General features: G+C 42.4%; 1 pseudogene; it reads left to right on the forward strand.

Annotated features, from left to right (window-relative positions):
- The first annotated feature begins 13,250 nt into the window (after positions 1-13,250).
- LOC126274607 (5S ribosomal RNA) lies at positions 13,251-13,368 on the forward strand (annotated as a pseudogene).
- Positions 13,369-27,893: the final 14,525 nt, after the last annotated feature.

The following is a 27,893-nucleotide window of genomic DNA, read 5'->3' on the forward strand; positions in this document are numbered from 1 at the left end:
GACAAATGTCAAATAATTTTCTTTACAGAGTAAATGATTATATGGGTAACTCAATAAAAGAATGTCTACGAATTTACACAAAGTATGGAAATATCTGTGGACGTATGTAATGACCAAATGTATGAGTGGCCACCGTATCATACAAGTGATAATTAATCTTTTACGAAAGAGGACGTTTTTGTTCCAAATTTAATGTTTTTATATGAAACTGAGGCTACACACGAATTTACATCATTCTGAGTCTAATATTTAGATCGTTCAATTTTTCGTAAAACCGCCGATTTTGATCAAAATATTCCTCTGATAAATTTGAGACTTGTATCTTTTGATTGTGACATATCTTTGCATATTCTGAACAGTTTTTGGCGACCTAGCTTCATTATTTAGCACCAATTATTTTTTCCTTAAAATATTATATTTAGCAAAACGTATTCATTAGATCAAAAATGTTAATATTAATATACTGAACCATACACTGATGAAGTCTGGAAAAGTTACTTTAATTTTCAGTTTCACTAGTAGATTATGGTGCAATCGTTTGTATGCTGCGCGCAAGTGCTTTATGATGGCGTGGCGCTGGGGTAAGCGCCAGAACACTTGCTCGCCTCTGTGCCTCTTACAATGATACAGCGCTTGTTTCGCCACATCACCTACTACCATTTCAAGGCTATTGCAGTGTACAATGGCCGACTCTACGTCTGCAGTATGTTACACGCCTAGAGACTACTGTTATGTTTGTTCATTCTGCATCGAATTGTACACCAAGAGACTATTGTTATGTTTAACTCAATGAAATCCATTGTTCCGGCAACCTGGGTTCATTTCTATTAGCTTGTCAGCCCAGTCAGTCACAAATACAAAACTTTTCGTATTCCAAATTTGTCTGAAGAGATATGCAACCAATATAATCATAAAAACTATAGGATATTTAAAAAACAGGACGGTCGTGAAGACACAGGTAGTCTATGTTATTTAGTCCCGGTTACTATACTCCTCATTACGCGTTTCGAGCTCTGCCCATCTACAGATGACCTAATATAGATACAGCAACAAATATAAAGATACATGGTATACATAAAAGACAGGTGTCTTGGATAACCAATACAGTTGCAACAAATTTGTACAACAGTTATTTTTGATAGATGAATACATATTATATAAACATAATTCTGATAAGTACATTAAATCGTTAGGAAAACCATGAAGTTAAACAAAACAGCAGCAATAATTAGGTACAATGACCTAATCCGGATAAATTTTTCAGCTGCACGGTAGGAACGGCCTCTTGTGCGTTCTAGGTAAACGATCTACCAACAGGAACATGACTATAGCGTCGCTGCTTTACACCCTCATTTCATCGTTATCATTAGTTACATACTTGTCGATAACAGAAGTTAGTGTTAAAAATTATGTATGAAATAACTCCTGCATTGGGCAAACTGGGACAGAGCTTAAGATTCAGAGAACACGACTATGTAACAGAAGTGTGTTGGGTTGTCATTTGAAAGAGCAGAAGTCACAGCAACTGAAAATAGTCTTTCCATATTACGTTCTGAGCAAAAGGGCAATATTTGTAACTTGTAATCTTTATCAACAGTTGACTAGCTTCCAAGCTTATTATTAATGAGCAAACCTTTTGTAGTCACAAGTAATTCTCCGTACATTTAACGAAATGTTGGTGAATAAAAAAAATAGACCAATAAGCTGCGTCATTGAACATCTGCTCCACTAATTCTTCATGTCTTCCTTTTCTGAAAAAAAAATATCTACCTGACTTACGTATTTTACTATTTTGTATTATTTTGTGTTATTCACATAATGTGTAGTTTTCTTCTGTTATCCACTTTATATAAAATTTAAGCTGTGTAAATAAAAAAGTAATTACATCCTGTGTACCGTTTTTTCCCGAATAGGTTGACATGAGCAGCCCATATAATGTGTAATTTTCTTCTGTTACTGACTTTATATTAAAAATTACTTTTTTATTTATACAGCTTTATTTCCTTCTATGTACCGCTTTTTTACCTTGTAGGTTGATATGAATAGCTCTTAAAATGTATATATACATATTTTATTTCATATATCATTTTAAGACTATCTTTCATTACGGACAAAGATGTAACTAATGATAATGATGGAACGATATTGTAAAGCAGTACCACTAAAGTCAGATCAACTATTGATAAAGTATTTACCTAGCAGGCACCAGAGGCCGTCCTTATCGTGCTACTGTAAGTTTCGTCCATGTTAGGTCATCGTATCTAGTTGCTGCTACTGTTTTGTTTAACTTCATGAGTTGTAAGTACTTGTTTAAGTTATATTTAACGCTTATTAAACGATATGTATTCGTCTAACAAAAATAATTGCTATGCAAATACGTTACAACTACAGTGCTTATTTAACACACTTGTGTTTTGTGTACACCATGTAACTTTATATTTTGTACTGTATTTTTATTAGGTCATCTGAAGATGGGCAGAACTCGAAACGCGTAGTGAGGCCGTATCATCCAGATTTTTTAAATTCCTTATAGTTTTTGTGATAAAATTTTTCATGTTACATGTATATACTTTTACGCACCTCAGTTACAAACGTATTGGGTCTGAAACCTTCCTGTGCCGTCTCTGTTTATACTTCAATGGACTTAATTGTAGCGGTTTACGAGTTTCATAACAGCCGTAGCATTCTGCCATGCTTGGCTATGTGCATTGTGCGAGTAACTTATTTTGCGTTTTCATTATCTCATCCAATCCTCAACCTTAACGAACATGCTGCTAGCCATGCTTACTGTCGTACCCTTCAATCCGTTATTTCTTGTTCAGTTATCTGTGTCAAATGACCATTGAACTAACTAAATACCATGAGACGTTAAGACTAAATTAACATTTTTTGTGAATTGTATGCTTATGTTAGGAGCTCTATATTCCTTTCATGTGAATAGCCTTAGCAGTTTCAATTGTCTTTCAATCTTAAATAAAGTGCCATTATTTTTAGATGTGAACCACTTTTTTTCGTGATACTCAACACAATTCCAAATTACATCCGTTCGCATATGATCCACCTACTGCACTGAGCTGATTTGCATATTATCATTTTAGAACAGAGACGCAATTTCTTTATAATAATCAACCCTAGGATAAACGTTGTGTTGCCACTTACTACTGAACTTATGTGTCGATAGACCAGAGCTACCCATTGTCATTGTAACAAGTATTAATGCCCTTATTTATCCCATGCAATCCTGTAATCAGATAATTTGCACAAGGCCAATAGTCCATGATCGTGACCTAAGCTGAGTGATAAAACCTTTTTCTTGTCCAAAGCGTCCTTGTGTAAGATTCAATTGATTAATATCTGCAAAGAATTAAAAACACCACATATGGCTCACAAGCAGTAACTCATAGCAAATTTTCTTTAAGCCATACATAATGTGTTGCAACCTCGAAGTGTACCTAGAGACTGGAAAAAAGCGCAAGCCATTCCTGTTTTCGAGCAAGGCCGTCGAACAGATACGCGTAGTTGTAGGCCTGTATCACTGCAGTCAATCTATTCTAGAATCGTAGGTCTTGTTTTATGATCACGCTTTACGACGCTCTCGGACAGCTTAGAAATCTTCTACAAAAATCAACAGGAATTTCGCAAACAGAGACCTTGCGAAACAGCTCGTTCGTCGATGAGGTCCAGAGCCCAGGCTGAAGTCTCGTTCCTAACGTTCAGAAAGGCATTTGACGCCGTTCCGCACTGCCGTTTAGTGAACAAGGAACGATCTCAACGAGAATAGGACCAGGTTTGTGACTGGACTCGGGATTAACTTGCAGCCAGATATCAGTATTTGAGGGTATTTTTGTTCTGTCGTTGCAACTGAAAAAAAGCGTTTTTTTTTACACCAGACCCGTTTTGCTTTATTGAGGTAAAGCATCATCAGTGGTCTATAATTAATTTATTTACATTTTCATTTGCTTTAAGATTGAAAAACAGTTAGTTAACGATATTTTGGTTAGTACTTCCGGTTATTTTCTCTTGATTCTCTCTTACATCGGTCAAGCTAAGCTGTAAATTTGGCTCGATTCTCTAATCATTGGAAGAACGTCAAAATGCCTTTCAACCCACGAAATTAATGATCTAGTGGATAGTGTTGGAGTTTCTGTGAGGCTATTGGCGTATGATGGTGTTTTCTGTAGGAAGGTTGCAAAACCACAAGGCTGTAGGAAATCGCAGGAAGACATGCAGAGGACCAACGGTTACCGCAAGGACTCACAGTCGACACCGAACGTGAATATATGTAACGCACTCCTATTAGTCTATGGGCGACAAATATACGGAAATACTAACCACCGTAAAATAGCCAGAACTAACCATCAAGAACCAAGAACAATCTAAAGTGGAACGACGACATAAAAGAAGTAGTAGGAAAAGCATATGCCTGACAGAGATTCATTGGGAGAATCTTGAGGAAATGTAATATATACACGAACGAAATAGCTTGCGAAATACGAATTCGACCGATTCTTCAGTGTTGTTCACTAGACAGGGAGCCTGAATAACTAGGATTAAGAGAAAAAAGAGAGAGAGAGAGACAGAGAGAGAGAGAGACGGAGAGAAGATCCAACAAAGAGCGACGCATGTGGTCACGGGATTGTTTACTCGGAGGGAGAGCGGTACGGAGATGCTCAACAAACTCCGTCGGCAGACGCTGCAAGAGACATCCGTGCATCACGTGGTCGCGTACTGTTGGTAGATGTCATGCAGACAGTGTTTTCTCCAACTAGGTGCAGGGCAACAGTAGCACAGCAATATATTCATACCTCGTTACTACACTCCTGGAAATTGAAATAAGAACACCGTGAATTCATTGTTCCAGGAAGGGGAAACTTTATTGACACATTCCTGAGGTCAGATACATCACATGATCACACTGACAGAACCACAGGCACATAGACACAGGCAACAGAGCATGCACAATGTCGGCACTAGTACAGTGTATATCCATCTTTCGCAGCAATGCAGGCTGCTATTCTCCCATGGAGACGATCGTAGAGATGCTGGATGTAGTCCTGTGGAACGGCTTGCCATGCCATTTCCACCTAGCGCCTCAGTTGGACCAGCGTTCGTGCTGGACGTGCACACCGCGTGAGACGACGCTTCATCCAGTCCCAAACATGCTCAATGGGGGACAGATCCGGAGATCTTGCTGGCCAGGGTAGTTGACTTACACCTTCTACAGCACGTTGGGTGGCACGGGATACATGAGGACGTGCATTGTCCTGTTGGAACAGCAAGTTCCCTTGCCGGTCTAGGAATGGTAGAACGATGGGTTCCATGACGGATTGGATGTACCGTGCACTATTCAGTGTCCCCTCGACGATCACCAGAGGTGTACGGCCAGTGTAGGAGATCGCTCCCCACACCATGATGCCGGGTGTTGGCCCTGTGTGCCTCGGTCGTGTGCAGTCCTGATTGTGGCGCTCACCTGCACGGCGCCAAACACGCATACGACCATCATTGGCACCAAGGCAGAAGCGACTCTCATCGCTGAAGACGACACGTCTCCATTCGTCCCTCCATTCACGCCTGTCGCGACACCACTGGAGGCGGGCTGCATGATGTTGGGGCGTGAGCGGAAGACGGCCTAACGGTGTGCGGGACCGTAGCCCAGCTTCATGGAGACGGTTGCGAATGGTCCTCGCCGATACCCCAGGAGCAAGAGTGTCCCTAATTTGCTGGGAAGTGGCGGTGCGGTCCCCTACGGCACTGCGTAGGATCCTACGGTCTTGGCGTGCATCCGTGCGTCGCTGCGGTCCGGTCCCAGGTCGACGGGCACGTGCACCTTCCGCCGAACACTGGCGACAACATCGATGTACTGTGGAGACCTCACGCCCCACGTGTTGAGCAATTCGGCGGTACGTCCACCCGGCCTCCCGCATGCCCACTATACGCCCTCGCTCAAAGTCCGTCAACTGCACATACGGTTCACGTCCACGCTGTCGCGGCATGCTACCAGTGTTAAAGACTGCGATGGAGCTCCGTATGGCACGGCAAACTGGCTGACACTGACGGCGGCGGTGCACAAATGCTGCGCAGCTAGCGCCATTCGACGGCCAACACCGCGGTTCCTGGTGTGTCCGCTGTGCCGTGCGTGTGATCATTGTTTGTACAGCCCTCTCGCAGTGTCCGGAGCAAGTATGGTGGGTCTGACACACCGGTGTCAATGTGTTCTTTTTTCCATTTCCAGGAGTGTATATGGGCATTCTGTTAGTAAAAGAATGAACGGCATTTCACACCACGATGCGCAAATTTTAACACTAAAAGCCTTTCGTACTCAAACAACTGTTATTTATAATTACAAATTATGTAGAAAAGCTAATCCAACGGCAATAGAGAGAATTTTAAACCTCGTTAAGGAACACGACTGGCACGATGTTTACAGTGCCGACAACATAGATGACAATTACAATGCTTTCCTTAACACATCACTCATGCTGTTCGAAAGTTGCTTCACATTAGAACGTTCTAAACAAGATAGTAGCAGTAAAAGGTAGACTGGGTGGCTGTCTAGTGGAATAAGGATATCACGTAGAACGAAGTGAAAATTATATCAAAATGTTAGAAGTTGTTATAATCGAGCTACAGAAGCCAATAGGAACAGTGTTGTAAGGTGTTTAAAAATATTGTTAGGAAGGCAAATGTAATAGCTAATTCACGGGATAAAGTTAAAACCATATGGTGAGTCGCGAAGGAAATGTCTGGTCAGCAGCACAAAGTCGACGACATAACGCCAGATCGAAGTAAAAATATTTCTGTAATTGATAAGTCAGAAATATGTACAGTATTTAACAATCACTTTCTGAGAGTTGCTGGTGAATTAAATGAAAATTTAGTTACTACAGGGAATCTACATCTACATCGACATCTACATCCATACTCCGCAAGCCACCTGACGGTGTGTGGCGGAGGGTACCCTGAGTACCTCTATCGGTTCTCATGTAACTCTCTTGGAAAATGCCTTTCCGTGACTGATATCTGAAACACTCCTCTGTGATACTGACAAGGGGAAGATGGAGTCAATAATTAAATCGCCGAAGACTAAGGACTCTCGTGGATATGATACAGTATCTAGCAGAATGTTACAGTGCTGCACTTATTAGCCGTGTACTTAGGCATCTGTAATTTTTTTTAAGAATGGTCAGTTTCCAGAGAGAATAAGGTACTCAGTACTAAAGCCGCTTTATAAAAAGGAAGAAAGGGATAATGTAGACAATTTTAAACCTATTTCTATGCCATTAGCGTTTCTTAAAGTTATTGAAAAGGCTGTTGTTGTAAGAGTAATTGACAACTTTTAATTCACATAATTTGCTATCAAATGTACAGCTCGGTTTGAGAAGAGGTTTAACAATTGAAAACGCTATATGCTCTTTTCTCTGTGAGGTAGTGGATGAATTAATCAAAAGGTTTCGATCGCTAGGCATATTTTTTTGATTTAACTTAGATTATTGTATTGACGACAAAATATTGCTCCAGAAGTAGAGTAGTTCACACGTAGTTCACCTCTCACAATGTTGAGAATGGTTATGATATGGGGTCTGAGTGGGGCACAGTTAAATGAGGGGTGGGGGGGGGGGGTGCCCCAGGAATCAGTGCTGGGGACAGTCCTGATCCTTATTTATATAAATGATACGCCCTGTAGTATTACATGTGACTCTAAAATATTTCTGTTTGTTGATGACACTAGCTTGGTAATAAGCGATGCTATGAGCCACAATGGCACTGTTTCAAATAGTGCACTTTATGATATAAGTTCATGGCTTATAGAAAATAAATCAACGCTAAATCACAGTAAGACTCAGGTTTTACATTTTCTAACACACAATTCAACAAAATCTGAGGGTTTAATTTTACAGAATGGGCATACGATTGGTGAAACTGAACGGTTCAAATTTCTTGGTGTTCAGATAAATAGGAAACTGTCGTGTAAATCCCACGTTCACGATCTTACTCAAAGACTTAATGCTGCCATTTTTACAATTCGAATGGTATCTGAAGTAAACGATAGTTCGACACGAAAAATACCCTACTTTGCTTATTTTCATTCGCTTGTGACGTGTTTTATTATATTTTGCGGTAACTCATCCCAGCTTCAAAGCGTATTTTTGGCTCAGAAACGGGTGGTTCGGGCAATAAGCCGTGTAAGTTCTTGAAACTCTTGTCGACTCTCGTCCACTACTCTGGGTATTCTGACGTTGACCTCTCAATATACATATCCCTCACTGCCACTGCTTGTTAACAATATTAGCTTATTCCCAAGGTAAAGCAGCTTTCATTCAGTTAATTCTCGGCAGAAATGAAACCTGCATTTGGTTTGCATTTTCTTGACTCTTGTGCATAAAGTTGTGCAGTATAGTGCTGCATCCATTTGCAATAAGCTACCATAAGAACTCAAAAATCTTAGCAGCAAACCACGCACTTTCAAATGGAAGGTGAAGGGTTTCCTCATAGGTCACTCCTTGTATTCTGTAGAGGAGTTCCTTGGAAAATTAAGCTGATTCTCTTGTTATACTTTGACTGCGATTACTTAAACTTATAGCATGACGTTTTTTCGGATTGATAAAAATTTTATTTTTGTCTGTTATTACTATTGTGTTGTGATTTCATGGACTGTCACGTTCCATGACCTTGGAGATTTGCCGCTCAATTTGGTCATACGGAACTACATGTGTAAAATAAAAAACAAAAATAAATTCCTCCACTAGCTTGGTTGAAAATTGCTGGATGGTCGTTGGAGCATAAGGCAGTGTGCAAAATGTCTCATCAACGCACCCCAGACGCCCTCTAAGGGATTTACTTCCGTATGGCGAAAGGTGGGTACATGTAACACATCCAGGAACATTGCTGAAAATAATCGTTTTGGAGTTACCGTGTGGGGAGGCATAACGTTGTATGAGCGTACTGTACCCCAAATCTCTGAACACGTTACACTGACAGGTCAACATTATTGTGACTCTGTATTCCTTACCGATGTGCCTCTTTTCAGGGGTACATTCAGCTCTGACTTCATTTTTATGCACGACCGTGTTGAACTGTGCAGGTGGAGGAGCTATTGGAACGAGAGAATATTCGGCGAATGGACTGGCCTTCCCGTCCTTACGACTTAAATTCCACGTGTAGGGTCCGTTGAGTTCATGTATTGCAGCACGTTTACGTGTGCAAACGACCATCCATCAGTTGTCAATCTTGCTGTTGTAGGAATGGAACACAGAACCACAAGGATTCCTTAACCTCCTTGTGCCCAGCATCGGAGCACTTTGCACAGCATGCACCGCTGTCTGAAGTCATACACCTTATTAAGAACCTGCTATTGTAATGTGTCGGGGATCATCAACAATCGCAGTGTCATCAGAGTAATTATTGTCTATCAATAAAACGTGTCATTTCTGTTCGTTTCCTTTCGTATTTCTTTCATTAACCTGCTGTACTTTATTGTGGCAGTTCTTCCTAAATATGATCCAAGTTTCATGGAGCTATGTTCCTTGGCAGTGAAACATCAAGCGAAAGTTACTTTCCTCTGTAAGTTTTGCAAACCAGTGCATTTAAAAGAACAGGCTGAACCGCCGTTGTCAGCAAACGCCATATCAACCAACACGTGAAGCGAAAGCTAACTGCACGTAGCTTTTAATACACCAGTAATGTTAAATGGTACAATATTAAATATACGAGCGCGATAATATCGCAGTTGCATAGTTTCCAAGCACGTAACAATGAATGTTCAATTGCTCTAGAATTTTATACTTTAAGGTGCTGTATAGTTACCTCAGTGTCTAAAATTCTCCGGTTACTTCTAGCTAGCATTGCTAACCGCAATGAAGAGACATCAGTCCGTTGGAGCAGGAGTTAAAAACCATGGAGAAGAAATAAAAACCTGAAGATTTGCCGGTGACATAGAAATACTGTCAGAGACAAAAAAACGGTTCAAATGGCTCTGACCACTATGGGACTTAACTTCTGAGGTCATCAGTCGCCTACAACTTAGAACTACTTAAACCTAACTAACCTAAGGACATCACACACATCCATGCACGAGGCAGGATTCGAACCTGCGACGGTAGCGGTTGCGCGGTTCCAGACTGTAGCGCCTAGAACCGCTCGGTCAGAGTAAGCAAATGACCTGGAAGAGCAATTAAACGGAATGGACAGTGTCTGGAATGGAAAACGAGGATAGTGGAATGTAGTCGAACGAAATCAGATGATGCTGAGGGAATTAGATTAGGAAAAGAGACACTTAAAGTAGTAGATGAGTTTTGCCAATTGGGGAGCAAAATAACTGATGTTGGTCGAAACAGAGGGGATATAAAATGTAGACTGGCTATGGCAAGGAAAGCGTTTCTGAAAAAGAGAAAGTTGTTAACATCAAGTATGGACTTAAGTGTCAGGAAGTCTTTCCTTAAAGTGTTTGTATGTAGTGTAGACATGTATGGAAGTGAAACTTGGACGATAAACGGTTTAGACAAGAAGAGAAGAGAATCTTTCAAAATGTGGTGCTACAGAAGAATGCTGAATAATTAAATGGGTAGGGAACAGAAACCGGAAGAAAAGGAACTTGTGGTGCAACCTGACTGAAAGAAGGGGTCGCCTGGTAGTACACATTCTGAGTTATCAAGGGATCACCAATTTAGTTCCAATGGTTCAAATCGCTGTAAGCACTATGGGACTCAACAACTGAGGTCATCAGTCCCCTAGAACGTAGAACTACTTAAACCGAACTAACCTAAGGACATCACACACATCCATGCCCGAGGCAGGATTCGAACCTACGAACATAGAAGTAGCGTGGGTCCAGACTGAAGCTCCTAGAACCGCACGGCCACACCGGCCGGCACCAATTTAATAGTGGAGGGAAGCGTGGAAGGTAAAAATCGTAGAGGCAGACCAAGACATGAGTACACTAAGCAGATTCAGAAGGATGTAGATTGCAGCAGTTACTTGGAAATGAAGAAGTTTACACAGGATAGAGTATTGCATCAAACCAGTCTCTGCACTGAAGACCACAACAACAGTCCGTTGGAGCTCAAGTTAGGGAATCACTGTTGTAGTCTGTCAGGCGGTTTCATTACAGCGTGAAGCTCATCGCAAAGCGATATTTGTAATCTGAATAACCCACCGGTTATTGATAGACAAGACTTTCATATGGGGTGTTAACTACAGCAGCGATGAACACCATGAATAATTCGTTTAGGGTGTGGGTGAAGTGAGGAGACGCCTTACGAAGACATCCATTCGGCCACACTAACTGGGTGCTTGAATAAAAAAGAAGTTGACGTTGACATACAGGTAACTAATTCATGATCGAAATAATTTAGCTCGAAAAATACCTTAACAGAAGACTTGTCATTATAATTAATAATTTCAAATACCCTCCAATATGGTATTTCCAGACATTACGCCAATGGCAGATGTTTTTACAATAAATAATTCAAATGCAAACTTTTACAGTGACGTAACGACGTGGAATAGTCTTCATCTGCCTTCATGCAGTGATCGCAGATGTGAATATGTGAACAGAAAACTCAAACAACATGTAAATGTTAATGTTCTGCCTCAGCTATAAATGTTGATATTCTTGTACGGTTTGAAGTCATAAGAAGCTGAAACGCACAACATTTAGCCGAACAACCCTCACTGAATCTTTAAGTGCTGGACAACATTACGAAAAACTTGAATTTAAATTTCAAGTAACATTTCAATAATTGTCAGCACGGAACGGCAGCACTTGAAGCTAAGATGGTTGTCTGACGGAATATAGAGCACTTTTAGTAATACGGATTCTAATGTTGAGGGGTGACATGTAGGCTAAATTAAACACGAACTGCAGAATGGGCCACCACTTTGTCATAATGTTACTCCTGGACCCTGTATTGAAAGGCATAGTATCTCATACTAACTTTTCAGTTTGAAACGGTACTACCCACAGTTCGAATAATTTTCCTTGTAACTACTGTTCCCTTTCGAGAATTAATACAGAAAGAACTCTCTACTCTCATTATTAAAACTCTGTAACTCTCATTTATACGCAAGTATTCTGGAGAATATTCGATAACATAATAAAATCAGTTCTAAAATAGAATGTTCCGCGAGATACAAGACTCGCGAAAATACGTCAGGAGCTACAATTATTCGGTTCGTTTCATATCGAAAGTTGCCGAATTATAATCAAAGTATTGGAGAAGAGACGTATTAGACGTAGAAAGCATTTCTGAAAAATAATTCTCGCAAAGAATTTATTCCGGTCCACTAAGTAGCTTCGTTCACATTTTATTGCGCGTTTCCGCGTCTTTTGGCGTGATGTTACACGGACGGGCGTTTCGTTGTGACACATAAAGAATTTTTAACGTTCTTCCCTCGAGCTTGTTATAAAACTTCTCGGACCTCTGGCTGACTTAAAGTTAAAACAAGCTCTCTTTCAACGAATTCTAAAAAAGGGCGCCTTTCTAAGTAATTTTCGATGGACTAATACTGTTGTTTACCATGAAATCGTGTGTCAGAGGTGGATATAGGAAAGGGAAGCGATAACAAAAGTTCAATACAGCACTACCACGAGAGAAGATAGGTGTCTCAATGTTTCCGGTTTCTTATAACTTGAATCATTTCTTCTGCATGTGCAATCAAATTTTCAGTGAACCCTGCAGTGACTGAAAATATCCAAGCAATAGCCATGCTGTTCTGTTGTCATTGTTTACGTGAAGATTGTCGATCACGAATGATAAAATGCACTGTGTCAGTGACATGCAAAAATAAACCTCTTTTCCAAATTTCTTGCGGATTAAGGAAGTAATCATGTAATTTTAACGTTCCATCATATTAAAATGTCCTCAGAAAACTGTTTACAGTTCGTGCAGAGATATTTAAAATATTAACATGATATTGCACGCGCAAAGAACGAATTTCGAAACACGTGATTAATACTTGTTTTTAATTTATTCTGATATTCAAGTTTCAAATCATTATAACAAAACACATAGCATCTGAGAATCCATTTAATACAGTTTAAGACTAATATAATTTTGACTGTGTGTGATATGTACGTTAATGGTAGTACATATTCTATGCGCATATTCCTGAAAATGTAAGTTAAAATTGAGAACTCATAAGTATAGCTGATTTCATAACCTTTTGTGAGTTTTTTTGTAAAATACATTACTACTATCTTGCGTTTACGTCACTGACGATGAGTTTAATTATTTTAGATCTTAGTAAAAGGAGGCAACGGCCTTGCCTCAGTGGATACACCGGTTCCCGTCATATCACCGAAGTTAAGCGCTGTCGGGCGTGGCCGGTACTTGGATGGGTGACCATCCGGGCCGCCATGATCTGTTGCCAGTCTCCAGGGTGCTACTCGACCTGAGGAGCTACTTGACCGAATAGTAGCGGTTTCAGTCAGAGAAAACCATCATAACGACCAGGAGAGCGGTGTGCTGACCACACGCCCCTCCTACCGCATCCTCAACTGAGGATGACACCGCGGTTGGATGGTTCCGATGGGCCGCTTGTGGCCTGAAGACGGAGTGATTTTCAGGAAAAGGATGTCATACACTGGAAAAATAAAGCCTCCAGAAATGAAGGTCAAAATCGCAAGAAAAATTTGCTTCTGTCTAAACATTCAACTGTGATGAAAGCATGCATCATGAAATCGACCTCCTCAGTAACTAACACAATACAAAATTACCCTCATACATGAAACTGTTTCAGAAACTCTGTGCAAAGAGGGTGGGTTGGAATATTTGTTTTTCGTTTTATTACTGTATTTCTGATAAATCACGCTGCCTTTGCGAAGTTAAACTTCAAAATTGCGTAAATGAAATCAAATAATTCCCTCTTCTCTAAAATTTCCATAATTAAAATAGGAATATAAGTACTCAAGAGACAGAATTAAAGAAAGGAAATCAGAAAAGTATCTACATATTTTCAGCATGCCTTATCGAATACATAAACATTATCATTCCCCTTGCCTTCACCCTACATCTACCCCCCCCCCCCCCCCCGCCTCCCCTCCCCCAAAGCCAGTCTTTTATGTGAACAGGAAAATTTATAGTAGTAAGTTGAATCACTTCCTTTAATGTGAACTATAATTTTATTCCAAAAATATACACTCAGGCAGCAGTACCCGGCCGAGACACAAGCAGCAACAGGGAATTAACCGATACTGTGACATTTACGATTTTTAAATCTGGAGCGAATTTTATAATATAATCTGCGTCCTTTAATAGTTTACTTTCTTGAGATTCTGCATGTTAATTTAATATCTAATAGCCGCAGTTCTCGCGTTTTCGTTTGCATCGGAAAGTAGACCCTTTTTGTGACATTTTAAAAGTTCCTAATCAGAGGTAAATCATTTAGTTTCACGTGAGTGCTTCTGTAGTTAGGTTTTTTGAATATCTAATTTATTACACACAGTTCCTGCGTTTTCGTCAGGGTCTACAGTAGAGTTGCGCAGTACATGGCGATAGTCCGATTATCTACACAGTTTAGTTTTCTATGGTCTTTAGAATGGACGGGGACTGCGATTGTTGTGTGCGGATGCGAGCCTAATTGGTGACACTTCGCTCTCAGCTTCAGGCTGTGATGGCTTCGGTTACACAGCTTGAGGCTACAGTGGATGGGCACCACTGTTGTGGGCCGGCCGTGGGGTTCCAACGGACGTCCAGCTCGTCCGAGTCTTCCTAACGATCCTCAGTGGAGGCGAGCCCAGTCACTGCTCTCACTGAGGCTGACCCTTCACCTGTTGTCGGGTGGGAGTTGGCCCTGGGGCGTAGCAGGCGGCGAACGACTTCCCATGCGGCCGCACGTGATGCCTCCCTGGCTTGTCTGACCAACAGGTTCCAGGTGCTGTCTGTGGCTGACATTGTGGCTGAGCCAAATGCTGTCACCTCTCGTGTTTCGGTGGAAACCTTTCAGCCTGCAACATCTGGACAATCACAGAGGGTGGGATTATTGATAGTTAGGAGCTCCAACGTAAGGCGCGTTGTGGGGCCTCTTAGATACATGGCTGACAAGAAGGGAAAGAAAACTAATGTGCACTCTATGTGCATGCCAGGTAGAGTCCTTTCAGATGTGGAACGGGTTCTCCCGATGCCATGAAGAGCAAATGGTGCAGCCAACTGCAGGTGTTTGCTCATGTCGGTATCAATGATGTGCGTCACTTTGGATCAGAAGAGATCCTCTCTGGTTGCGAGTGGGTAACAGAAGTGGTAAAGACAGCCTGTCTTGCTTGCAAGATGAAAGCAGAGCTGACCATTTGCAGCATAGTAGACAGGACCGATTGCCGACCTCTGGTACGGAGCCGACTGGAGGGTCTGAATCAGGGGCTCAGACGGTTCTGCGACCGTATAGGCTGCAGACTCCTCGACTTGCGTCAAAGGATGGTTGATTTTCGGGTTCCGCTGACTGGCTCAGGCGTCCACTACACGCAGGAGGCGGCTACGCGGGTAGCAGGGGCTGTGTGGAGTGGACGTTTGGGTTCGAGGGTCTCGGGAAAACACAAGAAGGGCGTCAGTCACAAAGGGGTTCAGGGCGAACGCAGGAACAACGTAGATACAGGAACCATCAGTACAACAGTTGAAATTGTCGTAGCTGTGTTGGGTATGAAGCACAGCGTCAAGCTCTAATAGAAAGAACTGATGGTCAAATAGTTATAGGCACTAAAAGCTGGCTAAAGCCGGAGATAAGCTCAGCAGTAATTTTTCCGAAGGACCTAATGGTGTTCCGAAAGGATAGACTAAACACGGTTGGCGGTGGCGCGTTTGTTGCTGTCAGAAGTACTTTATCTTATCACTAAATTGAAGTAGATGGTACCTCTGAGTTAGTATGGATAGAGGTCATTATTGGCAACCTGGATAAAATAATAATTGTATCCTTTTCCCGACCTCCCAATTCAGATGGTTCGGTAACTTACATCTTCCATTTAATAATAATAATTTGTTTACATCACTTAAAATCGTCGTGAGGGACAGTTACAATTAAAAAGACGTTGTCTGCCATCTTGTTTTGGTTGTAGGGCATCGCCACCCCAAGGAAGTATCGTCAGGTGAGGAAACAAAAACAGGAAATGTAATGTAAAACGTGAATTAGAAGATGAACATATCGTTTGGAAACCGGTAACGGAGCTGTTAAATAAATCAATAGCATTGTAAAAAGTGGCTGGTTGCTAAAATATTCTGTGTAAGAGTCAACCTATTTCTACATCCCCCCCATGAACCATGGACCTTGCCGTTGGTGGGGAGGCTTGCGTGCCTCAGCGATACAGATTGCTGTACCGTAGATGCAACCACAACGGAGGGTTATCTGTTGAGAGGCCAGACAAACGTGTGGTTCCTGAAGAGGGGCAGCAGCCTTTTCAGTAGTTGCAAGGGCAACATTCTGGATGATTGACTGATCTGGCCATGTAACAATAACCAAACCGGCGTTGCTTTGCTGCTACTGCGAACGGCTGAAAGCAAGGGGAAACTACAGCCGTAATTTTTCCCAAGGGCATGCAGCTTTACTGTATGATTAAATAATGATGGCGTACTCTTGGGTAAAATATTCCGGAGGTAAAATAGTCCCCCATTCGGATATCCGGGCGGGGACTACTCAAGAGGACGTAGTTATCAGGAGAAAGAAAACTGGCGTTCTACGGATCGGAGCGTGGAATGTCAGATCCCTTAATCCGGCAGGTAGGTTAGAAAATTTAGAAAGGGAAGTGGATAGGTTAAAATTAGATATAGTGGGAATTAGTGAAGTTCGGTGGCAGGAGGAACAAGACTTCTGGTCACGTGACTACAGGGATATAAACACAAAATCAAATAGGGGTAATGCAGGAGTAGGTTTCATAATGAATAGGAAAATAGGAATGCGGGTAAGCTACTACAAACAGCATAGTGAACGCATTATTGTGGCCAAGGTGATACGAAGCTCACACCTACTACAGTAGTACAAGTTTATATGCCAACTAGCTCTGCAGATGAAGAAGAAATTGAAGAAATGTGTGACGAAATAAAAGAAATTATTCAGATAGTGAAGGGAGACGAAAATTTAATAGTCATAGGTGACTGCAATTCGTCAGTAGAAAAAGGGAGAGAAGGAAACGTAGTAGGTGAATATGGATTGGGGCTAAGAAATGAAAGAGGAAGCCGCCTGGTAGAATTTTGCACACAGCGCAACTTAATCATGGCTAACACTTGGTTTAAGAATCATGAAAGAAGATTGTATAGATGGAAGAACCCTGGAGATACTAAAAGGTATCAGATAGATTATATAATGGTAAGACAGAGATTTAGGAACCAGGTTTTAAATTGTAAGACATTTCCAGGGGCAGATGTGGACTCTGACCACAATCTATTGGTTATGACCTGTAGATTAAAACTGAAGAAACTGCAAAAAGGTGGGAATTTAAGAAGATGGGACCTGGATAAACTGAAAGAATTAGAGGTTGTACAGAGATTCAGGGAGAGCATAAGCGAACAATTGACAGGAATGGGGGAAAGAAATACAGTAGAAGACGAATGGGTACCTTTGAGGGATGAAGTAGTGAAGGCAGCAGATGATTAAGTAGGTAAAAAGACGAGAGCTAGTAGAAATCGTTGGGTAACAGAAGAAATATTGAATTTAATTGATGAAAGGAGAAAATATAAAAATGCAATAATTGAAGCAGGCACAAAGGAATACAAACGTGTCAATAATGAGATCGACAGGAAGTGCAAAATGGCTAAGCAGGAATGGCTAGAGGACAAATGTAAGGTTGTAGAGGCTTGTCTCACCAGGGGTAAGACGGATACAGCCTACAGGAAAATTAAAGAGACCTTTGGAGATAAGAGAACCACTTGTATGAACATCAAGAGCTCAGATGGAAACCCAGTTATAAGCGAAGAGGGGAAAGCAGAAAGGTGGAAGGAGTATATAGAGGGTCTATACAAGGGCGATGTACTTGAGGACAATATTATGGAAATGGAAGAGGATGTAGATGTAGATGAAATGGGAGATACGATACTGCGTGAAGAATTTGACAGAGCACTGAAAGGCCTGAGTCGAAACAAGGCCCCTGGAGTAGACAACATTCCATTGGAACTACTGACGGCCTTTGGAGAGCCAGTCCTGACAAAACTCTACCATCTGGTAAGCAAGATGTATGAATCAGGCGAAATACCCTCAGACTTCAAGAAGAATATAATAATTCCAAACCCAAAGAAAGCAGGTGTTGACAGATGTGAAAATTACCGAACAGTCAGTTTAATCAGCCACAGCTGCAAAATACTAACACGAATTCTTTACTGACGAATGGAAAAACTAGTAGGAAGCCGACCTCGGGGAAGATCAGTTTGGATTCCGTAGAAACACTGGAACACGTGAGGCAATTCTGACCTTACGACTTATCTTGGAAGGAAGATTAAGGAAAGGCAAACCTATGTTTCTAACATTTGTAGACTTAGATAAAGATTTTCACAATGTTGACTGGAATACTCTCTTTCAAATTCTAAAGGTGGCAGTGGTAAAATACAGGGAGCGAAAGGCTATTTACAATTTGTACAGAAACCAGATGGCAGTTATAAGAGTCGAGGGACATGGAAGGGAAGCAGTGGTCGGGAAGAGAGTAAGACAGAGTTGTAGCCTCTCCCCAATGTTATTCAATCTGTATATTGAGCAAGCAGTAAAGGAAACAAAAGAAAAATCCGGAGTAGGTATTAAAATCCATGGAGAAGAAATAAAAACTTTGAGGTTCGCCGATGACATTGTAATTCTGTCAGAGGCAGCAAAGGACTTGGAAGAGCAGTTGAATGGAATGGATAGTATCTTAAAAGGAGGATATAAGATGAACATCAACAAAAGCAAAACGAGGATAATGGAATGTAGTCGAATTAAGTCGGGTGATGCTGAGGGAATTATATTAGGACATGAGACCACTAAAGTAGTAAAGGAGTTTTGCTACTTGGGGAGCAAAATAACTGATGATGGGCGAAGTAGAGAGGACATAAAATGTAGACTGGCAATGGCAAGGAAAGTGTTTCTGAAGAAGAGAAATTTGTTAACATCGAGTATAGATTTAAGTGCCAGGAAGTCATTTCTGAAAGTATTTGTATGGAGTGTAGCCATGTATGGAAGTGAAACATGGACGATAAATAGTTTGGACAAGAAGAGAAGAGAAGTTTTCGAAATGTGGTGCTACAGAAAAATGCAGAAGAGTAGATGGGTGGATCACATAACTAATGAGGAAGTATTGAATAGGATTGGGGAGAAGAGAAGTTTGTGGCACAACTTGACCAGAAGAAGGGATCGGTTGATAGGACATGTTCTCAGGCATCAAGGGATCACTAATTTGGTATTGGAGGGCAGCGTGCAGGGTAAAAATCTTAGAGGGAGACCAAGAGATGAATACACGAAGCAGATTCAGAAGGATGTAGGTTGCAGTAGGTACTTGGAGATGAAGAAGCTTGCACAGGATAGAGTAGCATGGAGAGCTCCATCAAACCAGTCTCAGGACTGAAGACAACAACAACAACAACAACAACATATATCTATACCAGTTTCTTTGGCGCTTCAGTGTGTAATTATGGGGAAGCTTTTTTTGTGTTTCGTAAGGACTGGCCTCATGCAGCCCCATATCACGTAAACTGTCTGAATAATCTGGTGAATAACTGACTATGAGTTAGAAAGAATTACACCAGTTCGTAGCGTAAAAGTAACTTACGAGTCTGTTCATTCCCGGAAAGGCGTCCAGATTTTTTTTTAAAAATGAAATTTGAGGAAGAGACAGCTGTGGTCACTGGTCAGTACCTTCCGCTAGCGGCTAGTATTGATATCTGAACATAAATCAGAAGACCTCCCTGAACAGGGATAATTGGATAAATTAATACACACTGACGAGCCAAAATAATATGAGCACCCGCTTTATAACTTGTTGGTCCATCTTTGGAACCCAACGCGTCACCGATTCTGCATATCATGGTTCAAATGGCTCTGAGCACTATGAGACTTAACATCAGAGGTCATCAAACCCCTAGAACTTAAAACTACTGAAACATAACTAATCTAAGGACATCACACACATCAATATATATCATGGATTCCACAGTTTGTTGGCGAGTTTTTGGAGGTATGTCGCACCGGATGTCCACGCACAAGTCATGCAGTATCCTTAAACACCGGGCTGCTGATTTGTATACGCGGTGATGGCGCCTGATAGCTATCCAAATGAGTTTCATTAGATTCACACCAAGCAAAATTCGTGGCAAGCCGGCCGCTGTGGCTGAGCGGTTGTGGACACTTAAGTGCGGAACTGTGCTGCTGCTATGGTTGCAGGTTCCAATCCTGCCTCGGGCATGGGTGTGTGTTATGTCCTTAGGTTAGTTAGGTTTAAGTAGTTCTAAGTCTAGGGGACTGATGAAATCAGATGTAAAGTCCCATAGTGCTTAGAGCCATTTGAACTTCGTGGTCAAGACATCAAAATGAGTGCACTATAATGCTCCTCAAACTTCTGTAGCACGGTTCTGGCTGAAGGAACACGGACAGTTATCCTACTGGAAGATAACATCGCCGTCGGAGAAGACATCAAGCATGAAGGGGTGCAGACGGTCCTCAGCTACCAGCGTAGCGTGTCTTAGATTGCTGCGGCAGGTCCCATGTGAGCGCAGCAGAATGTCTCTCATAGCATAATGCTGCATCCACCAGCCTACGTCTTTAGCGCAGTGCACGTTTCGAACCGGAGTTCACGTGCATGTCGGCATCTGGAAAGACGAAAAGAAAATGTAACAGACCTACTAAGGAGGCTGCCTACACTACGCTTGTCCGTCCTCATTTAGAATACTGGTGCGTGGTGTGGGATCCTTACCAGATAGGACTGACGGATTACATGGAAAAAGTTCAAAGAAGAGCAGCACGTTTTGTATTATCGCGAAATATGTGAGAGAGTGTCACAGAAATGACAAAGGATTTGGGCTGAAAATCGTTAAAAGAAAGGCATTTATCGTTGCGGCGGAATCTTCTCACGATATCCAATCACCAACTTTCTCCTCCGAATGCTAAAATATTTTTTTGACATCGACCTACATAGGGAGGAACGATCACCATGATAAAATAAGGGAAATCAGAGCTCGTACGGAAAGATATAGGTGTTCATTCTTTCCGCGCGCGCTATACGAGATTAGAATAATAGAGAATTGTGAAGGTGGTTCGATGAACCCTCTGCCAGGCACTTAAATGTGATTTGCAGAGTATCCATGTCAATGTAGATGTAGATTTAGATGTAGATGAACGCCACCAGGCCACAGTCAACCTCGCGGTGGGCAGGGTCGTAATTTTTTGGCTTAAGACTGCAAATATGCAATGCAGAAATGGTTACTTCAGCATGGAAGTCGAATAATCACAACTGTTAATACGAATGTGGATGAGAGTAAATATTATGAAGCGTGCCTTGCATCTGAATATCAATAAACCGAAGTAATATGTTTTTTCTGTTGTCTTTTCAAAGTTTTTTTTTCATTTTAAAACTGAGTAAAGAATGAAAACCTCTGGTTCATATTAGGCATACGGCCAGGTTCAATTAGTAACGAACTGGGTTCTCTCTGTAATGCTCTCATACTCCGAACCAGTGGTCGTCAAACTGTGGCCCACGGGCTGCACGCATCAAGCATTCATGCGGCCCCCGCTTCTCAGACGCATTTTACAATAGTATCCATCCAGCAACTAACATCCGAACGAAAAACGTTAATAGCGTCTTTCAGACATAGTAATACTTTAAGATGTACCTGATTTTAATAGACACTGGTGAATCCGGCCTGAGATAAGAACAATTAAACGCTTATCTCAGGGGCAGAGGAATAATCGGCGTATGTGCCTTGGGCTGATCAGCTAAATCGCAATGAGAGAAAAAAATGACATTCAAAACATTTAGTAACCATTTGTCATTGTGTCTGAAATGGCATAATTCATTTAAAAGTAAGTAAAGTCACTGTTATGGATCAATTAATCACCGCTCACACGACATATCAACACACTTCGGCGGCAGGCAATTACAGTATCAGAGCTATGGAGTCGCTGAGGGTAGCAGCAATGTGAAACAGAAAACAGCCGACACGAAGTGTTCCAAATGGTGCCGAGTTTTAACGATCAGTGCTTGGGGGAGGCGTCCAGCGTATCGCATCCTTACCTATAGCTAGTATATTGGGGTCTCATAACGTACTAATGTATGTAGGTTACCAATCAAAAATAAAATCGGCATGTATGCTGCCCGAGGTAGCGGCCTCCCAAGGTCGTAATGCTTTTCAGATGCTCTAGTCCTATAGCTACAAAGAACTTTTACAGAGTCATCCAATTTACTGCTCCCTACTACAGATATCTCGCTAAAAAACCATTGGTGACAGGAGTAGGAAAGGGGAAAAATAAGAATGGTACCCAAAATACCTTCCACTACACACCGTAAGGTGACTTCCAGAGTAGGTTTATGTTGTGTCGCTGTAGCAGTTTCATTTCGACGAGCGCACGTTACTATGAGACGGTGGTACGGCTAGCTGCTGTCACGTCCAGCACATGCTCGCGTGAAATTTGCTCGACCACCGCGACGGAGCAGTTTGCGGCAAGGTGTACCACGGGGGCAGCCGACTGGCGCGCTGTTGTGGCGGCGGCCTCATGCACATTCAGCGGCGCCGTCTTGGCGCGCGCGCCCACTCCGGCAAGCACGCAGCCGCCTGGAAAATGAACTGTCATGACCAGTTAAATATTTATTGTGCCCCGCCGGGCAGCGGAGCTGGCGCCAGTGCGGACGGCTGGCCCGCCAGCACCGCCCCTGCTGGCGCCAGCGGCCGCTCCGCTTCATCCGTCTTAGTCCGCTACCCCCCCCCCCCCCCCCCCTTCCAGGGCGCTCGCCGCATCGCCGACCGCCTAGCAACGGCTTCCCTTCCGCAACGACCATTCCATAGTCAACTGGGCTAACTGCTTAAGCCTGCAGTTCCGCCAACGTTTAACACAAGTACCGGGTGGCTATAATTAAACTGACAGACTTCCGAGTGCTGCAGGGCGGGTTGTATACGTCACATGGTGCTGAAACATGGTAGCTACTTTCATTAATCGGAGCGCTCGCGGAGTTTATTGAAGAAATCATATATCACTTTCTACCACCAGGTGAAAATACGGCGCTGTAAGCAGTCGGGACGTGAAATGTTTCCTGCTTAGACGTCAGTGTGTTGTTTGTCGTTTGGTGGCACGTTTTGATTTCTTTTGTGAAGTGACTGTTGGTATAAAAGGTTAAGAACGGTGATGTTTTCTGTATGAAATCCAATCGTTATTGAGAACAAGACTGCGCATTGCTGGTAAAGTTGTGTTATCAGAACGATACCAATAGCAGAGCTGCGTTGTGGGAATGCCGACGACAGAAACAGCTGTGGAGAAGCCCGTGTCAAGAAATGGACTAAAGAATGTTGTTGTTGTTGTTGTTGTGGTCTTCAGTCCAGAGACTGGTTTGATGCAGCTCTCCATGCTACTCTATCCTGTGCAAGCTTCTTCATCTCCGAGTACCTACTGCAACCTACATCCTTCTGAATCTGTTTAGTGTATTCATCTCTTGGTCTCCGTCTACGATTATTACCCTCCACGCTGCCCTCCAATACCAAATTGGTGATCCCTCGATGCCTCAGAATCAAAACTCATTTATTACTTTCAGCGCCTCATTTCCTAATCTAATTCCCGCAGCATCACCCGATTTAATTCGACTACATTCCATTATCCTCGCTTTGCTCTTGTTGATTTTCATCTTATATCCTCCTTTCAAGACACTGTTAATACCGTTCAGCTGCTCTTCCAGGTCCTTTGCTGTCTTTCACAGAATTACAATGTCATGGGCGAACCTCACAAAGTCGCGGTTCTAGGCGCGCAGTCCGGAACCGTGGGACTGCTACGGTCGCAGGTTCGAATCCTGCCTCGGGCATGGATGTGCGTGATGTCCTTAGGTTAGTTAGGTTTAAGTAGTTCTAAGTTCTAGGGGACTGATGACCACAGCAGTTGAGTCCCATAGTGCTCAGAGCCATTTGAACCATTTTTTTGAACCTCACAAAGTCTTTGTCCGCAGCTCGTGGTCGTGCGGTAGCGTTCTCGCTTCGAATGCTCGGGTTCCCGAGTTCGATTCCTGGCAGGGTCAGGGATTTTCTCTGCCTCGTGATGAGTCGGTGTTGTGTGGTGTCCTTAGGTTAGTTAGGTTTAAGTAGTTCTAAGTTCTAGGGGACTGACGACCATAGATGTTAAGTCCCATAGTGCTCAGAGCCATTTGAACCTCAAAGTTTTTATTTCTTCTACATGGATTTTAATTACTACTCCGAATTCCTTGTTTCCTTTACTGCTTGCTCAATATACAGATTGAATAACATCGGGGAGAGGCTAAAACCCTGTCTCACTCCCTTCCCAACCACTGCTTCCCTTTCATGGCTAAAGAATATGATGAAGAAATTTGAAGGAACTGATTTCGATGTGTTTTAAATATGTTGTAAAGGTGCTTACCCTGAGTACCTGGCTATTCGGTTTTTTTTAGCGACGGGTCTTGGTTTTTGAGAAAATCGATTTTGAAGTTCATTGCGTGCTTTGTATACTGGTAACATTATTTACATTACAAACAAGTCAGCGTAGCGCACCGGTAAAGGTTCACAGATACCGCGCTAGAGGTACCGTGTACAAACCCTCCGCGTGTGCATTTTTTTTTTTTTTCAAAATCGATCGCATTTTTTAATTTTATTTCAGATAATATCAACAAACATTGAAATGTGTGAGAAATTATAAAGATATATTCAGTTATTAATTTTCTATGTCACGCAATACTACAAAATCTTATTTTTCATCGTCCACATTGCTTTATGTGCCAGAACAATATTGTGGGTGATACTTATCATAGAAACAACCGAAGCACAAATTTTCACAGCACCACGCGCATTTTTTGAAAGCATCCGTCTTGCAGGCGCTCGGTTTCTTCATGAGCGATACCGGGAAACATAAATCTTTTGCATTCAAAAAGATTTCTCTTTCATTCACTACTTTCGATGCGAACCATGCCTATCTAATTATGCTTTCAAAATTAGGTGCAATGAATTGATGAAGAATTAGAGAATTTAATTTTTTCGTATCTTCCCTAGAAGTGATCTCTGTATTGTCTTTCACAAAGTCGGGATCATTCTGAATAATTTTTGTGAAGATTTTCACCTGTCGGTAAAAATGAACACAGCTGGGCTGGCAATAAGAAGTGCACTCTGGGACCACTTTTAGGGTGCAGGTGCTCGCTTTCCTTTCGTCATTGAATAGATGATCGGATAAAGTTTAATCGGATTGCCCTCCCCACGAATGGCTAATGCAGAAAAAAATTTTCCGTCCCACGTACGGAAGAATTACAGAAAGCAAAAATTCTAGGTAGACCAGTTTCGCGAACTCCAAAATTTCGTGCAGTACTCGACTACATTTCTGTATTTACCACTTAATTCGTCTACTCGTTTTTGAACGTTAGGAGCAAATTTTCCTGACGGTTCTTGCATGCATAAAAAACCTACGGAAGTAGGTTTCGAACTTGGTACCTCTAGCGCGGTAGCGGCTAACCTTTACCGCTGCGCTACTTTGACTTGCTTGGAATATTTGTAATGTTACGGATATACAAACACCGCAATGACCTTCAAAATCGATTTTCTCAAGAGCCAAGGCCCGTCGCTAAAAAGCCGGATATCCAGGTAATCAGGGTAAGTGCCTCTACAAAATATTTGAAGCGTATCAAAATCCGTGATTTACAGTATGTAGAGTCCCCTTCTTAGACAAAATTTCCAGTTGTTTTGATGAATGTGGAAAAATGCAAATTAATGCGGAAGAGTAGGAAGATCAAACCATTAACGTTCGGCTACCGTGTTACTAGTGTCCTGCTTTAGGTATCTGGGCTTAACGTTGCAAAGCGATACGAGGTGGAACGAGGATGTAAGGCCTGTGGTAGGGAAGGTAAATGGCCGACTTTGGTTTATTGGGACAACTTTAGGAAAAAGTCGTTCACCTGTAAAGGAGACGGCATATGCGACGCTGGTGCGACCTATTGTTGAGTACTGCTCGAGTGTTTGGCATCCGTACCAGGTCGGTTTGAAGAAAGACATCGAAGCAGTGCAGAGGGAGGCTGCAAGATTTGTTACCGGTAGGTTCGACAACATGTAAGTGTTACGGAGATGCTTCGGGAACTCAAATGGGGATTCTTGGAGGGAAGGCGACGCTCTTTTTGAGAAACGCTAGTGAGAAAATTCAGAGAAGCGACATTTGAAGGGACTGCCGAACGATTCTACTGCCACTAAACATACATTGCGCTTAAGGACCACGAAGATCAGATACGAGAAATTATGACTCATACAGAGGCACACAGATGGTCTATTTGCGACAGGAACGGGAAGGGAAATGACTAGTAGTGGTACGGGATACCCTCCGCCACGCACCGTACAGTGCCCTGCGGAGTATATAAGTAGATGCAGATGTAGACCTTCGGGTGCCACACTGTCGTCGCGTTGGGTGGTGGCACATGACGACACTGAATGCAGACACCTTACGATTGTTCAGGAACTCCGGCCATGTAACTGGTCACAGGGTGCGCGCCTACATCCAGAGACGCAGACGCTGTGGTTGGGTGAATAGCAAGGGAATGGTCTGGGGTGATGTGATGACCATCCAGGGACGGCGCGTCCACCAACATTGGTTTACGCTGGAGGACGGGCGCTGACACCCGTGACGTCAGTCACAGCGACAGCGACACCGGGGATCGATGCCCATGGAAACCACAGTGGATGCTGCCGGTCGCGATTTACTGAAAGATGGTGGCGGCTGGTAGTTTTAACCCCAGGAGCGTGCTGTGTCTGTGTACAAAAATTCTGTGGCAGAATCGCTGGCATGCTTGGAAGCGAGCTGCTGCTGGTCATGGTGATGCCGATGCAAATTAGTGAGATGTAAGAACAATGTCCAATTGCTTTTGTAATTGACCCTGCTCCCAACGCTGTTTCTCGCCAAACACCTAAAGAACACTTCATCCTGAAGCTGAAACTTGCAAGAGGGCTTATTTAAAAAAAAAAAAGACTAATATTAATGAATAATACTGAATAATAATTTTACTAGCTGCGTGACCGGTTACGAAGCCATTAACACAATTGATTAATTAAGTCCCCTGCAACTATAAAAGCTACGAAACAACAAAGCACAAGTGTAACTGTTCTGTGTGTGGTAGTGTGACTCAACGTACACGTATCTGGCTCGGTTCTTTCTCAATACGACAAAATATTTTAAACACCATTTACAATGAACTAACTGAAAAACCAGAAATACTATAATTGCACATGTTGTTGTTGTTGTGGACTTCAGTCCTGAGACTGGTTTGATGCAGCTCTCCATGCTGTGCACATAGGAACCAGAATTACAAGTCTAATAAATGAACACGACCCAGATGCTTTATTGACTGTACCTGTGAACAAGACAGATTGTTACTAAAGAAAACTGTAAAACCTTTTTACCTCATTATAAATTGACGAAAATATTCATAAATCAAAAGCCCATCTCCTTTCTTAAATATATTCTGACAATTGCATCTTCTTCCATCCATACATTACACCAACCGAACAGTGCAACATTTCAGTCAACACTCAGATCGTCTACTCTCTTGCCCAACAGAACAACGGCTGGCTGCTCTCGACATCCTCTGAACTACTACTGCGCCCAGTGGAGGCGGCTGAATAACAATCTTTGGATCAATCTCTGGCGCTGTGACTCATGGTAGCCACCTTTCAAGCTTTGTCTTACCAGATGGAACGAAATGCTCCAGCGGTGGCCACACAAGATGCAACACGGTTGGGTTACTGCGTCCATGTAATCACTCTGCCAGTGGCTTCCTGTCA

Source organism: Schistocerca gregaria, chromosome 5 (genome assembly GCF_023897955.1).
Source record: "Schistocerca gregaria isolate iqSchGreg1 chromosome 5, iqSchGreg1.2, whole genome shotgun sequence".
In the NCBI taxonomy this organism is placed as follows: Eukaryota; Metazoa; Arthropoda; class Insecta; order Orthoptera; family Acrididae; genus Schistocerca; species Schistocerca gregaria.